The sequence below is a fragment of the Hakea prostrata genome, chromosome 1 (assembly GCF_041222555.1).
Source record: "Hakea prostrata isolate BN-2017 chromosome 1, UWA_Hpros_2, whole genome shotgun sequence".
NCBI lineage: Eukaryota > Viridiplantae > Streptophyta > Magnoliopsida > Proteales > Proteaceae > Hakea > Hakea prostrata.
In genome coordinates this window covers 25,467,319-25,480,503 of record NC_142600.1, presented here as the reverse complement: position 1 = coordinate 25,480,503, position 13,185 = coordinate 25,467,319, and the positions used below count along the sequence as shown (strand labels likewise).

Sequence of the window (13,185 nt, the reverse complement as noted above, 5' to 3'; positions counted from 1 at the left end):
TTCATTCCAACCATCTATTGAATATGGCATAGAAGTGACGATCCCTTTTCTCCCAGCCACAGTTTTAGTTTGATGCTACATCATTCTCGTTTCATATTGTAGGACATTCATGAGTTAACATTGGCTAACTACCAACGGGGGTTGGTCCAAGTGGTAAGCAGCTTAGTCCGTTTAAGCAAGGTTCCAGTATCGAAATCTTGTGGATGCAAAAAATCTCCGCTGGAAGACTCACCCACCACAGCCAGGTGTGAGACCTGGGTCGAACACCGGATTAGTCAGGGCAAAGCCATGAAAACCAGGACTGGCAACCAAAAAAAAAAAAAATAATTGGCTAACTTAGAAATCAATGTGCTATTGGATTTCCTCTTGAGGCACAAGCAAGAAGAAGTCAATAACATTTTGGATCCAGCACTGGTCAAATGAAACAATATTATCAATTTAGAACTAGGATGGGAAAATAAGATCACAATATACGCAAGAAAGAAAACCAATACCACTGAAGAACATCTATTATGTATTTATGTACACCATGTTTTGGGTTCATAGAGAAAAATAAGGAACTAGATGGTTAATATGATCCCCCATCAGAGAACTTAACAATAAAATTGGACAATGTATTACAATCCATAAAGTAAGGGTGTCAATCAGTACGGTTTTGGTAATTCGGTACGGTACCAACTTTGAATACCGAAAATTAGAACCGTACGGTACCAAATTTAAACGGTACGGTACGGTTTCGATATTAAATCGGTACGGAAAAACGGTTTAAACATGATATCTAGTGCGGTACAATTTTGGTACAAATGAATTTATGCCACTTTTGTTATTAGTTCATTAAGAACCTAATGAAATTGTGATCAACCAATTGATATAATTTGAAATTAACATAGATAAAACAAGTAAATCTAATTAATAGAGACAAAACAAGTAAATCTAGGAAGATGAGTGAATGATGAAACGAAAAATTGAAATAGGGAATTAGAGATAGGGTAAAGGTAAAATGTGTTAATTTTAAAATTACAACTTATATCCCTTAATTTAGTACGGTACCAATTCGGTACGGTTTCAGTATGTACCGACGGTATGAGTACCTAAAACCGGAACCGTACTGAAGAAATTCGGTTTCGGTACTTACCGTACCAAATTTTGAACGGTACGGTACAGTGTGGTTCGGTACGGTTAAACGGTTTTGGTATGCAATTGACACCCTTACCATAAAGGTAACAAGTCACCAAAGGATTTTCTGTACTGAAAGGACAAAATTGAAACATAACGATTGCATATTTCATGTCTGTTCTGCTCTACACTAGACACCAATGGCATGTCCAATGGGTGGCACTAGGAAAAGAGGAATTTAGGCAAAAAAAAATGAAGACATACTTCATGACTTCTTAGTGTAGCTTACGAACATGGAGACCGATGGAACCGCAGTTGGAGAGAGGACCACGATGGCTTTGGATGGATACACAAGTATGGAAAGAGCGGATGTGGTGAGCACTGGGGTACACTTGTACTACGAGAAACTTGGTATCAGAGGTATCCGCACTTTGGGTTTGATCACTGCTTCGAAAACTTTGTGCAGCTCCGTGCCATCGTGGTCCTCTCTCCAAGTGCGGTTCCATCTGTCTCCATGTTTTCCTTCCCACCATTTCTCCCCTTGCTTGATACCATGCCCATTTGAATCAAAATGCTCATTTCATTTGTCACCCCATTTCGACCACCCATCACCCTCACAGTGCTCAGCCCACTTATCAGTGTATTTCTTATTGCCACCCTGCCTATCATAATTCTCACCGCATCTGCCAAATGAACACAACACAAGAAGAAGGTATCAAAATTACATAAGATGAAAAGGTCTACAAAGTGCACCTAAACTAATGTGGCAAAACCAATGTGGCAAAGAATATTGTGAAACTATAAACACTCAATCGCAATCATAATCAGATAATTGGAAGACACTACAAAAAAATCCCATTTTTGGCGACGGTACTTTTGTAACCGTCGCCGTATATCAAGTGTTCCCGACGGAACAAAGTTGCAGGAATTTTTACCGACGGTCTAAAAAAAATACCGTCGTTGAATATAGACACCCTCCGAATTCAACAATGAAATATAGTTATTTTCGGCGACGGTAACGATCAAACCGCGGATGATCATTTTCGGCGACACTTTACGTTCAACCGTCGCGGAAGATGGGCTTTTCCAACGGTTTAACGGAAAACGTGGTGGAATATTGTTATTTTCAGGACGGTTTTCGTATAACCGTCGGCAAGTATCGCGCCCAAACTTCCCACCCTCCCGCTGATTTCACGAGCGATTTCTCTCTCACTCTCACATTCTCCCTCTTGTTTGCACTATCGCCAGCTCTCTCAGTCTCTCGCTCGCAGGTCTCTCCTGCTCGTGCTGTCTCTCCAACCTTCTTGGCTCGCAGGTTTCTCCAACATCTTGATTTTATTTTGGATTCGTGAGATTTGGAGTTATTTATAGTTTGATGCGTATATGGTCTAGAGATTGGAATGATCCAGACGTCACCCTATTCTCATCATCTCCGTCTCTCTCTTTCTTGCCCCTGCAACACAGAAATCGGAGTTCGAGTTGGGTCGGTATGAAGTTTGGAGATTGAGAGAGAAAGCTGTTGAGTTTGCGCAGTTGAAGAGAACGAGGGAGGTCAAAAGGTTCTGGGTTGATCTTGAAGAAAGCTATAGGTAATTAGGTTTTAAGATTTCGGCTTTTGGGTTTCTTGTTCATTCCAAGTTCTGTTTTCTAAGATTCCTCGGTTATGAGGTTGAAGCCAGTGGGTCGTATTTATGAGGGGTTTTGTGGTTTCTGAAGTGTGCAGCTAGAAAATTTTGTGTTTTTCTTTGTCCTCCTCTTAGTTGGATCTTGCGTATTGGATTTAAGCTCTTCTAGGGTTTAGCCTGGTTAGACACGCAAGTGGTGATAATCCCATGTTAAGTTTCTTTATCTGTTTTGTCTTGTGATTTGTCCGTCGGCGACAAGAGGGTTGATTTTTGTTCAAACCTGGTTTTGGGGTTGAAGTAGTATGGAGTCTTTTATCCTTTCTTATTTTCATCAGCTTTTTAAGTTCAAATTTTAACTTGCAGAGGTTGCTGAAGGTTTAGGGCTTTTGGGTTTTCCTGTTGGTTTTGAAGAATTAAGATGGTGGTGAGGTGGTGATGCATGGGGAGTAGAAGAGGGAGGGCTGGTGCAGAAAATGATAAAGAAGCGGCAGGCGGAATGCCAGCTTTCACTCCTCAATTACCTGCTTCTCATGCAGTGTAAAGTTCAACTCTTAACACTTTGCTTTGGATTGATTTGGCTTTCGTTTTGTTGCTGTTTTGCTTTCATTTCCTTCCTTTAGATTCTCTGAAGATTGAAGACATTGTGGTTCTGTTTTTAATTGTCTTTTAGTAATCCTTTTATATAAAATCTTAACTTGTCCATGCATCTAGTGTCTAGTTGGACTTATGAAGACTTCCTTGGTTTCATGTTCATACTGGTGAATGTTCCATTTCTTTCGTTGTACCTTCATTGGAAATGTTGAATCCTTCTCCTTCCTAAAGTAGTTGCCTACTTGGTTTGAGTGGATATCTAAGTGCAATATGCGTCCCTTGATGTTTGATGCCTCATGAGTTTTACCCCATTTAAAGAGAAAAAAAAAAAAAAAAAAAAAGAGAGAAAAAGAGAAAAAAAAGGGGAAACCAAGGGGGGGACGGAAACCGGAAAAGGTGGGAAGCCGGGGGGGTGGGTCCGCCCCTGGCAATATGGTTGATGTTTGATGCTTTCATTGAGTTTTACCATTTTAAGACATGGAAACTATGCATGTCATTGGGTTCAGCAGTTTGGCATGAAGTACCTTTTCTGGGGTTGTATGACTTGTATCTTAAGAAGTTAAACTCTCATCTGTTGAGCTTGTGAATGCCACCTCGATTCTTTGGGTTCATAATTTGGATACAACGAATGGATAAAAGAATGTGAATTTGAAGAACATGTTTTTAAGAGAGCCTATATGGCAAATCTGCCATTGAATTCGCTAAAGAAAATAAACAAGAAACAAATTACCAAATAAACTGCCATGAAGGGAGGTGAAAGAACAGACCTTCGGCCAGGTAACACACTTTGCATATGGAGAGAACAACTTTTATGTTGATTTGCAGTTTTTTGTTAGTTTTCTAGCAGTTCTACAGATTTGGTCATACTGCCATTATGTTACATGTTCTATTGTTGCTAATATAACTGTATGTTTGTTCATATTTTTGGTTTCAATGGCATAGATGGAAATAACAACCCTTTTTCTCGAGTTTCTGACTTTGGAGCCCTGGCTAATTCAGTTGCCCTGGCTAATTAGTTGGGTTTCGCATCGAGGATGCTGTAAACCTTGGCAGAAGTATGTACCATGCTCCCTTTTCAAAATTTCTTACCTGCAGGAAATAATTACTTTTCAATCTTTGAACTATTGTGCAACTCTCTGGTGCCCCCCCCCCCCCCCCTTTTTTTCTTCTTTTCTTTTTGTGACTTCATTTGAAACATCAGAAGTGCATTATCTTATGTATCTCAGTGGATGGTTTCTTGCATGCTGTATTAGATCCATTGCCCTCTAGTATGTTATCACCACCTGAAGTCATCAAGAAATGGTCCTTATTGTCTGTACCTTTTTTTTTTTTAGGTAAGCAGAACCAGCAGAAGGCATCAACACCTATTGATTTGCATGCTTATAGATTAAGTTTATCTGTGTTGGTTGAACCCTGATTTATAAATGGGAAACCATAAGCTAACATGGAGAGGAATGTACTTTTTTCAAGTAAGATAAGTAGCAGCAGAGGGTATGAATGCACCCTCGCAGATCAAGATTATAACCTTTGGTTAAACTCTGCTTTATAAATAACGAAGATTGGCTAAGATGTGAAAGAACGATGTGGCATATCTGGCTGTTAGATGCCTATGTATTGCCTATTGTGTTTGCGTGTGATATTTCAGTCTCAAATTCAACCATTTACCTTCCTGTTTATATTCATCCACCATTTGGTAGTGCTAAATTCTGTTTTCTATGTGGCATATTTTTGATAACCTTGAGACTTTACAATTGAGTAGGCGACCTTGGGATGCCCAAATTTTCAGCCTCTTCCCACTCAACAGATTCATCCGCGCTAACTCCTCTTTTCAATGTCCACCGACAAACCACCCCATTATCTCGTTGTTCAATACCTGTTTCCTTCCACCATCTTGATCCATCTGGAGTCACTTTCAAAGATGCTTCAGTAACCTTATCTAGAGCATGAGCAGCTTGTGCAGCATGTGATGAAAACAGCACACCAAGATCTTGTTCACCTCTAAGAAAAAGAACTTCTAAGTTTTTATCAGCAGTGTCTAATCTATCAGCTTCTTTTTTTTTTTGGCCAAAAACAAACAAGTGACAAATATATTAAATGAAAGAGTTTAGGTCATAGGACCTATACAATCGAGAAGAATCCACAATGAACAAAGGTGGTATACCCCACCAGGATCTATCGAGGGATAACCTGCAAGCAACCTTTGCAAGGAAATCAGCAAAGCCATTACCAACTCTAGGAATATAACTAAAAGAAATTCTAGTAAAGAAATAACAACGCTTCAATATATCTACAACTAAATTGAGACACATCCAATCTAAAGAAGATTGGAAATCATGGAGAGCACTAATAATAGGTAAGTAGTCCGAGTGAATATGCAAATCAACAGTTCCTAGAGAAGAGCCCAAAATAATGCCATCTCTAATGGCTTCAAGTTCGACTAAGGTTGTTGAAGCACTATGTCCACATCTGCTTTGTTCCGCTATAAAGCCACCATTATAATCCCACATGAGCTCTGAAGGGGTGGAAGAGGAGTGCGGTCACTTTCTGGATAAGTACTCTCAAAAGGAATGGAAAGACAATCCATTGACCGTTGTTTTTCCATCACAGAGTTAGTTGTACTTGGATTTGGAGTAGAGTTCTTAGAAATATTTGAAGTCCCAACATCATCTAAACTTCTATTGCCATCAAGGGGAGGAAGAGTCCATGTCCAAAAATTTGGACCTGGTGTTCCAGCCCCAAAATTTTCAGACTGGGAAACAGATAAACTTTTATTTTCTCATAAAATACTGTATTTTTCAGCAGTTTGACCAACTCATTATTAGCCTTCTAGAGTTCTAGTTTTATTTTTAACACCTCCAATTTAAATGCCGAACCCACACTCATTGTTCATGAATCTAGGTCTAGATTACCCGTTGGTTGTAAATCTCTAGATTCATGAAATCCTGTTCACAGATTTATGGAAGGGTGAAATCGGAGATTTCAAAAGCTATATAATTGTACATTCACAAAATCAGCGATCAAATAAATTAGGATGTCATGCAATTTCACATGGTCAAACTGTCTTAATGAATTATCCCAAACCTTTGCCATCCTCATCTTGTCTCTTAAGTTCCACTGCATGCATTTACTTTTGCTAAATATGACCATGAATAAACCAATTAACTCTCTAAGCAAAGGAAAATGCATACTAATCATACCCCCCCCCTTCAATTCCCAATGAACAGCATGATCTTGACCATACCACTTGCTCAATTTTGCCAACCTGAAGCTCAGTTAACTATTTAACTAGCTTATCTTTATGTTCCCACGAAATAAAATAAAAATCCACAGTAGAAGGAAAATACAGATACGAAATAAAGAGGCACCTTAATACTATATCCACAAGAAAGGAAAATTTGTGATACAATTAACTGCAAGGCACCTTAATACAACCATCATCATCTCCTGAGGCAATAGTAGTCTTCATCAAGTTGACAAAGCGGTTCACAGCAGCACTGTTCATGAGCAAACACATCGAGTCAATTTTCAAGCAGCTGAGAAGACAAACGACCAAATGGAAAGGCCTGAAGAAAGACGAAATTGATTGGGATTTGGTGGGATATAGAAAACCATACCCATGGGCATCTTTCAGGCGTGCAATGGTGGAACCAGTTTCCACATCTGTGGCCAGAATTGAACAATCTGGAGATCCGGTCAAAATAGCTGAACGCATATATCCCATCCAAACCAAATTTAAGTAAGTTACAGATGAAGAAAAAAATTTGTTTTAAAATTTGACTGTTGGGTAAAAGTGGAAAGTCAAATAGCAATACCACAGCCTCCATTGATAAATCGAACAGCCCTACCTGATTCACATGAATTTCCAACAACCTGAAAGAATGGGAATAAGGAGCATAAGAAAAATGAAGACGATGCCAGAGATGCAATCAAAACTAACCTAATCCAACGATTCTTGAAGACGATGAATCGCCGAGGACTGCTGACCTTCGAATAGGTGGGAGAATCGTTGGGTCGAACTCCATAAAGGATAAATAAAGATTGTGAAGAACCGAAACGAGATTTGACAGACGGGATACCTCGAACTCAAAAAAACTGAATGAAGTTCTTGGCTTCTTGCAAATATGGCTTCAACGGCGGGCACCGGAGTGCCCTGGTTTCTCGAAATCGTGCTCCAGCAAGAGGGTTTTGGGTATCGGGTGAATGAGGGACTCGATATTGTAAATTAATATAATTTAATCCCTTCAATTGTGAAAAAGAAAATCAATATTTACACACAACCCCTCGTTGTTTAAATCTCCACTGTCATTCAAATGTCGATGAGGTGGTGATATCATGGCCGTCGGCAGCAGCAAGGTTCTAGAGTTTCTAGGAGTTGTTAGGGTCCTACCACCTTCGAAACACCCACATTGTTTTATTGAAGTTGTGGGGGGCACATTACGGTCATTTCCCATCGATCTCCTATAAAATGGCATTAGAAATTCAAAACCCTAAACCCAGCGTTCTCCTGTAGTTGAAATCTGGAAACGGAGGAAGAAGCAGTGATGTTGCGGTCTTCGGCAGCTATTGCGCCAAGGATGTTGAGGCTTGTCGCGGCGGCGGCTTCATCTCGCCAATCCATTCTCTGCCACCGAGTCATAGCCGCCTCGCCGGAAAGCCCAAATTGTATTCTTTCATTCACATTTGATTCGTTCCTATCTAGATTTCCTTCAATTGCCGAGCAGTCTCGTGGATTCGCACGTGGACAACGGTTCAGCGAAGACGACAACGATGAAGACAACGATGAAGATGAAGGTGATGATATGAAAGTCGACAACTATGAGTTTGATCCCGACATGGAAGGTATGGACAGCGGGGAAGACGATTTTGCCACGGACGAAGATGAAGATGAGGACGATGGTGATGACGAAATCCAGCGGAAGAATAAGAAATAAGAGATTCAAGCTCATTAGATTATGATAAAGAGTAGAAGTTCTGTAATCCTTCTCGTTCTCTTCTTGTCAATTTTCGCAAGAAAAATATAGAAAACAGAGAAATCCTATTCTGTTCTTTTATACCATATTACCTGTAAGAGTTGAGTTCAGAAAGTAAAGGCGTGAATCGTTTTCTGTGGATGAGTCGTCTCTGTAGTAGTACGTTTTTGGAATTTTCATTCCGTCTTCTTCCATTAGTGTTGTGGGTGGTTTTTTTCGAACTTAAATCCATTGAAATTGTTGTGTATCTTTTGTAATATCAAAGCTACCGTCTGCGAGAAAATAAAGTTCTGACAAGATGGGTGAAGAAGAGACTTGGATCACTCATTTGAGTGAGAGGATATTTTAGTAATTTAAAGAATGTTTTTTAGATTGAAATTAACGGTCATATCTTTGGATTTTATCCGTCGGTAAATTGAAATTTTATAAAACAGGGAGAATTGGGCAAAGTAAGATTTTGATTTTGATTTTTTTTTTGGTGATGCGTGCAAAGTAAGAATTAAGCAAGGTCCGATATCTCGTTGGGATATTGTTTTTCGTAGGTTGTAGAAATTGAGGAGTCGGAGAGACTTTGCGTTTTCGACGATATCTCGCCTGACGGAGGTCCGGTCACTCGCTCGTTGTGCAAAGGAGTCCGCGTCTTCCTCGATCAATTGAAGCATCGCCTTTCAGGCGGTATTGCTATGTGAGTTCGACAACTAACGAAAGTTGCGGCGGGACGTGAGGAAACATGCAGTAGCCAAAATGAAGAAGCGGCTGCAAACATAGGTTAAGCAACAAAGTGTAGTGCAAGGTGTGATCTTTAGAAAAGGGTCTCTAAGGTTTGGAGGAACTTGAGTGAGAAGAAGAGGATGAGACACAAGCGGCGAGCCATCCTCATGGATATATCATCATGTTTTTTTTATTTTGCCTAAAGTTCGACAACTAACGAAAGTGCAGAAGTGAAACATGCAGTAGCCAAAAGAAGAAGCGGCTGCAGACATAGGTTCAGCAACAAAGTGTAGTGCAAGGTGTGATCTTAGGAAAAGGGTCTCAGGTTTGGAGGAACTTGAGTGAGAAGAAGAGGATGAGGAAGGACAGACAAAGAAGCGGCTATGGATTTAGGCAAGGTGGATTTAGGAAAAGGGTCTCAGGTTTGGAGGAACTTGAGTGAGAAGAAGAGGATGAGGTAGCAGCGGCTATGGATTTTGGCGGTTTTTGCCTGTACTTGCCGCCGATTTTTTGGCGATATATGCAATAAATTGATTTCACCCCCCCCCCGGTTTCGCTCCTCACCAAATCGGAGTTTTGCTGATATGTTTGTTTTTATATGGAATTAAGCCCTAATTAAGTTTTTCTTTTTTAGTTTTTTGGTAAAGAGAACCTATTTAAGTGGGCGCTATGAATCTCATTTTTTATTAAAAGAAGAAAAAGGTCGTGAACCCAAAATTATTATTATTATTATTTTTTTTTGGTACTTGTGCTATATTGAAAATGTAATGCCGTCTTCAAGGGTAAAACCTAAGACCTCTCCACCGAGAATTGTGGATCTTTACCACTCAACCAACCCAAAATTAATATTATTATAAAATACTATGATTAATGTGGTTGATTCGCCCACAAACCTTTGTTTATATTTTGTTGCTCAAAAGAGAAAACCTTGGTTCATATATAATATGTTTTTTGGTCGAAGAACCTTGCTCTATATTGATTGTCTATGTTTCATCGCCCGAACGCCCCCAAGAATATATAATAAATATTGACCCAACTTGTTACCAAGGATCGATTAATCTCATGGGGTTGGAATATTGACTCAACTTGCTCGTTATGCCAGTTGGTAGGAGAGTCCCGTGCTCATATTTTCTTCTCCTGTCCTTTCTCGTTTGGCGTCTGGAGCTGTCTCATGATCCTTCATGGACTCAAGGATCCTGGTCCTCTTTCGTGGGCGAACGCCTTGCAATGGTGCATTGAACATTTTAGGGGATCCGATAGCTTGAATGATGTGAGACGATTCAGCTTTGTTACCATGATTTATTTTCTGTGGCAGGAAAGGAATAATTGTACCTTTCTGCAGGATTCTCGGAGTGACCTCAACATCTTTTATTTAGTGGCTAAGATGACCCAATTACTGTTTCAATTTGCAAGGCTAGTGGTGGAGGATTGCCCGAGACAGAGACAGTTCTTCTCTAGTTGGGGTATTTCGGTTTCTTTTGCCCAAGTCAAGAGTTCTGTCCATTATTGGTTACCACCGCCATGGGGTTAGATCCTAATCAACTGTGGCGGTTCTCTCCGGGGACATATTGGGGGGTATGGTGCTATGGCTCGGAATTGTAGAGGTGATGTTATTTTTACTTGTTCTGGTGGCTGTGCTAATGTGGGTGTTTTTCATGTTGAGATACTTGCAATTTGGTGTGGTTTACAGTTTGGCGGCAATCTCTGTTGTAATAAGGTTATGGTGCATTCTGACTCCCAAGTGGCTAGGACTTTACTCGGTACTTACCACTCACATTGGGGGATATTACACATTGTTCAAGATATTCTTCACTTGAGATCTTTGTTTCAGGAGTGTATTTTGGTGCAAGGAGTTAGGAAGACTAATAGGTGGGCGGATTATTTAGCCGAATTAGCAACAATGGACCAAGAAACTTTGTTGGATCTTCTCTCTTTGCCTGCTCAGCTCTCTCAATATGTTGTAAAAGAGCAGCAGGGTCGTAGGTTCTTTAGAACCTAATCCTGTATTATTGTATGTATTCTATTTATTTCTATTTATATATATATAAAATAATAATAATAATAATAATAATAATAATAATAATAATAATAAACAAAATTGAAATGGTTCAGACATGGACTAATAAAAATCCCAACAGCTGGGCCACAATGGCCCACATGGTCCCCATGTACGGTAAGACATTGCAAAAAAAGTCAAACAATCAAAAAACCTTTTCACTTTCATGTCTTGCCAATTTGGTTGGAAATTTAGAGGAGGTATTTACTTAGGGTTATTCTAGTAGTAAGACCAATGCCTCTTAGTAAAGAAGTCGTGAGTTTGACTCTCGTCGAGACATACATAATATTCACATTCTCTGTATATAATATAAAAAGTGCCTTTTTACCAAAAAAAATTAGAATTGTTACTTAGCACGCAACATACTATACGTAACTCATCGATGATTAGAGAGATGATACGAATTTGAGGGAGGAAAATCAAACAAAGCCTACCAGATTGCCTTATGAACTGGTCTTTAAAACATGTCAAGGACATAGAGAACTACATTGTTCCGAGAGGCTGCAACCCAAGTGTGATCACGCAGAACATAAGTTATGCATTGACTGAGATGAATTACTCTTGTCTAATCTCCATCTCAACTTATGGAAATACTAATGGTATCCCTATCTCTGCCCAAAGGGCACTCTCCAACACTGGAATTGCTTTCAATCAAGTCCTTTCGGGTAAAGTTTCGTGTGGAAACCTCACATTGTTGTGTCACGCAGATAATCAGATTTCAGGTTCATTATCGTCTTTATTGGGCGGCTGTGGCGGTGGGTGATTTCCAGCAAGGGTAAAGTGGGGGTGGTGGTTGCCAACAGGGGAGGGGGTATGGTGGCTTCCGACAAGGTGCAAGAAGTAGATGAGTGAATGGAGAATCCCTTCCCCCACCTAAGGATTGGTATGTGAGGTAATTTGGTTATAGCGCTACACTTAAGGGCATTATGGTTATTTCAATTTAAAATTTTGAATTAATTTACAGTATCAAGCCCATTTTCTAAGAGTGAGTAACTAGTAATTTTGGAATTGGGTCACCTAATATTTGGCACTTAATAGGAGTGGCTAAAGTTTCACCCCACTTAAGTGGGCCATGAGTGAAGAACTCTTTTTCATTTTTTTCCATATGATAACGGAAATATGAATAAGCAAAATATAGTTTTTATTTCAATTAAAAAAGTGTAGCAATAAGAGAATTTGAAAAAAGCCTAAAGATAGCTAAACCCATGAAATATCTCTTGATTGAGTGTGAGATGTATGAGGGGAGGTATCTGAACCTAGGTTGATGTAATTGAGTAGTTGACTTGCATTGGGCTATGTATAACCTTGACATGCGCCAATACTCATACCAATGGTGTGGTGAAAGAGTGATGACCTAAATTCCAGCCATGGTGATAGTTTGAGAGGGATGCCTTGATCCCTTACCCAGTATCTCAAGATCGGTAACCAACCCTGTGAAAGATCGAGTGATGAGACCTCCCCAGAAGAGGTTGGTGTTCTATTTTAAGTTGTGACTACCATCAGAGATTAACATCCGTTAGAATATAGTTGCATTCTTGCATCCCATCTCATGTAATATTGTACTATGTGATTTATTGATTTGGACTGTGATATTAGTTATTTGTTCGTGAACTACTCGCTAAATTCTTTTGAGCTCACCGTTCAGGAAATTGTTGCTTTAGACTTTGCTGCAGATCCAGATATTACAGAAATTCAAGAATACGAGACACCGGCTACCGATTCGTACAATATACAAGATTTTGGGGACTATGATGTTCATGGTGAAGAATGTTTGTGTCTCAACTGTGTGTACCAGAATTAGTTCAACTCATGAGTTAATTTATGCTGTTGGTGATACAGAAAACTTTGAGTTTCGAAATTATATTTTACTTAAGAACTTGTACCTGATGTAACACTTAGGAAATTTTGACTTTTCTTTACTCATTATAGTTGTTTACTGTTGTTTTGTCATCACTTCCGCACTCTGATTTGGTTTTGAGATCCTTGTTACTTGATATATTTCTTTATTAATATTATGACATTAATTTATTCTTGCTTATGATTGGTCTATTGTGCGAAATAGTTGGTGATTGTCTGAGATCTGATCTGTGGGATTGTGGATCACTCATCTAGGTAT

General features: G+C 39.4%; 1 long non-coding RNA gene across 1 annotated transcript; it reads left to right on the top strand.

The window, feature by feature from the left end:
* The first annotated feature begins 2,270 nt into the window (after positions 1–2,270).
* Positions 2,271–3,255, top strand: LOC149028461 (uncharacterized). Its single transcript, XR_016172188.1, has 3 exons — positions 2,271–2,431; positions 2,581–2,705; positions 3,105–3,255. It is a non-coding gene; the product is annotated as an uncharacterized LOC149028461 (long non-coding RNA).
* The last annotated feature ends 9,930 nt before the right edge of the window (positions 3,256–13,185 follow it).